Source organism: Trichosurus vulpecula, chromosome 5 (assembly GCF_011100635.1).
Source record: "Trichosurus vulpecula isolate mTriVul1 chromosome 5, mTriVul1.pri, whole genome shotgun sequence".
NCBI classification, from domain to species: Eukaryota; Metazoa; Chordata; class Mammalia; order Diprotodontia; family Phalangeridae; genus Trichosurus; species Trichosurus vulpecula.
This window is the reverse complement of record NC_050577.1, coordinates 206185348-206190518: the sequence shown is the minus strand read 5'-3', so window position 1 is coordinate 206190518 and position 5171 is coordinate 206185348.

The window sequence follows — 5171 nt, the reverse complement described above, 5'->3', positions numbered from 1 at the left end:
TAGATTTGAAATAATCAAAGGAGAGAAGACAGTAGAAGTAAGAGGAATCGAGAAGGGTATCCTATACAAGCTAGGAGCCAAAAGAAGCCAAAGAAGCCAGGAGGCAGAAATGAGTAAGGGAGAGCGTTACAAGCATCAGGGACAGCCACTGAAAATACCTGGAGTGTATTAGGAGATAGAGTGTCTTGTTTTCAGCAAAGAGGCTGGATCAAAGAGTACCCAGATTTGGGGGTTAGGAAGTAAGGTATAGGAAGACTAGAAAGATTGGGTGGGGGGAGGCAGCAGAATAGGTAAAAAGGGCTTTGAACACCAGAGGATTTTCTATTTTATATGAAGCAATAGGGAGCCACTAGGATTTATTGAATCAGGGAGGGAGGGTGACATTGTCATACCTGGGCTTTACAATGATCACTTTGACAACAGAGTAGAGGAAGGACTGGCATGGGATAGAGACTTGGGGTAGGGAAAACAACCAGCAGGCTATATCAGTCCAGGCATGAGGTGATGGTAGCCTACACTAGGGTATTGACAGAGGGCACTTGGGTAGCATAGTGGATAGAGTGTTGGGCCTAGAGCCAGGAAGACTCATCTTCTGGGGTTCAACTCTGGCCTCAGAGACTTACTAGCTGTATGACCCAGGATAAGTCACTTTACCCTTTTTGCCTCAGTTTCCTCATCTATAAAATGAGCTGGAGAAAGAAATGGCAAACCACTCCTCTTGGCACAACATCTTTGCCAAGAAAACCCTAAATGAGGTCATGGAGAGTTGGACACAACTGACCAGCAGTGTCAAGAGAAAGAAGAGGACATATGCAAAAGATAAAAGGTAAAACTGATAGGCTTTGGCACAGATTGGAGATGATAAGTGAAAGAGAGTGAGGAGTAAAGGATGACACTTAGGCTTTGAGCCTGCACAGCTAGGTTTATAGACTAATAAATCTGGGGAATGCTATAAACATGGTCTTGAGAGTATTGTCAATTTAGAAGGAGGTCTTATGTGAAGTATTCCAGGTTTTGTCCTCCCTGTTCTGTTCAACATTTTTATTAATGATTTAGAGGAAGCCATATGATGTTCTCATCAAATTTACCAACAAAAGTGCTGGGAAAGAAAGCTAATACACTGGACAAAAGAATTGAAATTAAAAAAAATCTTGACATTCTAGAAAGATGGGCTGATTTTATTAGGATTCTTTTTTTTTTTTTTACTGGACTTATGATCAGTATGTCTGCTCTATAATATAAAGTCTTCGAGTTGTCTGGGGCACTGAGAGGTTAAGTGATTTGCTCAGAGTAACCCAACTAGTATGAATCAAGGGTGGGACTTGAACCTGGGCCTTTCACCAGTTCTATCCATTATGCCATGCTGCCCCTCAGGAAATTTAATGGTATTAAAATGTAAAGCCTAACATCTGGCTTTTAAAAAATCAAGTGCACAAATACAGAAGTACAGAAAGAGAGCAGGGGAAAATAGAAAACAGTTAATATGAAAAAGACCCTAGAGTTTTAGTAGATTGCAAGACATGTATGACACAACATCCAAAAATCTTAGGCCACATTAATACAATTATAATGTCTAGAAAGAAGGAAGTATTGTGTGTACCACTGCTATTTACCCTGATCAGACTACCTTTGGAGTATTGTATCCAAATCTGGATGCCATATTTTAGGAAGGGCACTGATAATTTGGACTTTTTCCAGAGGAGGCAGGATGGTATGGAGACCAGAAACCATAAAAAGATCATTTGAAGGAAATGGAGATTTTTAATCTGAAGAAAAAAAGGACAGACATGCTCATCATGTTCAAATATTTGAAAGGTTGTTATGTTAAGAGGGATCAATTAATTTTTGCTTTATGCCTTATGACAGAAGTTGTGGAGAATCACAGTTTCATATACAGTTGTCTTTTTATGTTCTTTTTAGTATGAGAAAATATTGTTATTTTTCTTGACTTTTGTCAAGTTAATAATAAAAAGAAAATGAATGCTGTGTATTTATGACTAAGTTTAGTCCATGAGAAGAGCTGAGAAAATGTACTTCTGTTCGGTGTTTGTGCTTGGGCCCCAGCCCTAAGATCATGTCTTTGGAAGCCTCCCAATCTCTCAGTAGCCCCCTGCCCTGTGAGAAAATTTTCTCTTGTTGCAGAACAAACACAGGCCTGACTCATTAATTCCTTTGATCAGAACCAACACAGGGGTGCATGGCCCAAGGGTTTTTGTCCCTGGCTGACCTGAGGACTCTCCCTCGACAGGATCTGCAAGGTCCATGCCTCTGGCAGCAAAACAAAACTGTTTTTTTTCCCTCAGTGTTTGGTATTAGCAAAATTATCCCTGCAGACTCTGTATTTTCTGATCCATAGATTATAGGTGCCTGCTCCCAAAGACCCCTGGACCCCTGGCATATCCCTTTAAGTCCCTAGTTTACCTAATTAACATCCTTGGCATTCTTTTGCCTTGTCCCTTTTCCACATAAGCCCCAGTACCATCCTCATTAGTTTGTAGGTTACCTTGGAACTTCACCTGCTTTTGCTAATGGGTTACAATGAACTTTTGCCACTTAACTGAGAAGGCTTGAGTGTGTGAATTCGTTCCAGGAAACTCTCCGTTGGCATTCTCAGGGTCCCAGCACCCCAAAACCTCTTCACTTTTCTTAGCATTTCAGAGGTGGGACACTGTGGATGTGGAATATTTAATATACTTTCAGACATGATTGATGTATTGATTGACTTTAATGAGCTAATTTTCCAGTTCCTTTTTTTTTTAATCTATAGCATAGGTGAACTGGTTCAAGGGGGCCAGACACTGGAGCATAGGCGGATGTCCCTTTCCTATTTACAGTCTACCATGTGGAAGCCTGTGGAAATGCTGCTCACCTCCAAAAAGAGAGATGATGAACTTAAAATGCAAAAAAAAAAAAAAAAGATACATACACTTTTGAGACACAGCTAATGTAGGCATTTGCTTACCAGAGTACCTAGCTGTGTAGCTGTGTATTGAGGGCTTATTTATTTTAATTTGCTCAGGTAGTGGAACAGATAAACAAATAAAAATAAATAAGTAAAAATAAATAAATGTTTGAAAAAATTGCCAGACATGGAAAAAATTTTTTGGAAAGCCTGAATTGCACTGAGTGATGATGAAGAGTTTCCTGATTGATTGCTGAGCTGGAACTCAGTGGATATACAAAAGGAGCAACCCAGCCTTCTTCCTTCCTTGTTCCTTCCTATTGGAAAGACAGGTCTGGTTTGAGTAACCTACTGAGAGCTGTGGGCGGGATATACAGCTGCCTATGGTAGCGTGGGCGCATGGCACCTTCTATCTCTTTTGGCTTTGTTCTGTCCAAATGATTATACTGAGATTGAAGCATCCAGGTTAACTCGTATGTTCTGAAAGGCCCAAAGATCCTGGGAAAACTGCAGGGGGAACAGGAGCTGTGTGCCCAGAATGGTGGTGGTCAACAATAAGGAAAGTGTCTTTACTGGGAACGAGTAGATGCACACGGGACAGATAAATTCAGACAGTGTGATCCTTCACGGTGGAGAGAGGTGCCAGCTTTGTACTCAAGAAAGGCACAGAACCTTGGAGCCTGATTGAGCTCCCTTTATACCAAAAGTGAACCCTTAGGGAAATTTGTGAGGATAAGGGAGAAAGCATTTCCAGTCCTAGGGTCCGTTACTTTTTTTTTGTCATGTGTATTCCCTATATGTGTGTCTTACTATTGTCCCAGTTCAGTCTTCCTGTGGACACTGTGTGTATCTGTGAGATTGAGCCCCAAATTTAGGGGTGGGGAGAGATGTTTTAGAACAATTGTCTTAGTAAAGGCCTTTGCTGAAGGTTTGGTTATTAACTGAACTGATGAATTTAATTATCAGCACGAAGGTGGGGGCTCAGGAGCTGTAGAAGTATACACAGATTACTCCTAGAACCCCAAGCATAGGACCCAAGCCTCAGGTTCAAGTGTAAAATGGGAAATAACCCAGAGTGGGTATTGGAGATCTCTGTTCCAAGGGGTAGCTCTCTGGGTAGGAGACAGGAGTACTGAGGGAGAAAAACCCAGGGATTCAGGGATCCCAAAGCTGAAGTTCCCAGGACTGGAGTTCCCAGTTGAGGGGGAGTGCCCCTCAATGACCCAAGTACTGGAGAGGGTTGGGGTGTCTGCAATGAATTTATGATCTCAAGCATTCTTTAAGTCAAGGTGGCAAAGATTTATTATGCTTTACAGCAGGCAAGAGTTCTCAGGGAACTTGTAACCTTAGAGGGGTGCAGGGAGAGCTTTAGGGGTGTTTTGGGGTGGGATTAGGGCGTGGTTAAGGGGTGGTCAGTTCTTAAAGGAACATGTACTTTTAGTATCTAGTACGCAGGCATATTACCCAGAGTTCACTGGGAGATAGCCCAAGGAGGGGGGCTATTAGGGGGTATGGTTTTGACTCTGAAACTAATCAGTCAGGGCTAACAAGCAATCTCTATGTAGCTTTTCATCTAATGTCTTGTTAGACAAAATACTATGTCTAGGATACATATTAGAAAGGTCAGTAACTAGCAAATATGGTCATGACTCAGTGAACAGTCAATTATCAGCATGGGGGAATCAATCTACAGATAGGCACAGCTGCTTGCTGAGGAAGAAGCAGAGATAAGCTGGGGCACACTGCCCTTTAGCTAGAGGGAAACTGCCTGGAACAGAATATGTGTTTAGAACTGGATGTGTTTTGGAATTGGGGTTCAGGCACAAGCACCCAAGCAGAGGCTGTTAGAATTAGGGTCCAAACACAAGCACCCCATCATGAGGATAAATTCTGAAATGGTGATGTAAAATCAAAAGCTGTCAATAGAAAGGTTTTTAAAATAGGTACTTTCTATAGTGTTTGTCTTTACATAAATTTGAGACTCGGAGTCCACACCCTCCTCCACAGCAAACAAAAAATCTTCCTGGCTAAAGTAGATGAGCCTCCTGAATTATTCAAACAAGAAATTCATTTTTTCTGTTTACTCTGAATGACAAGCGTAGAAATATAGTATTTGGGTACAAAGAAATACAAAGGCTAGGCTAGACGCTTTCGGATACCACACAGCTAGCAGCCAGCAGTCTAATAGCTTAGGCCTCACAGCCTCACATTTACTATGCAACGAGGGGGCGGGAAAGTAGGCGGGGCTTCCGACTCCTCTTTTTCCCGT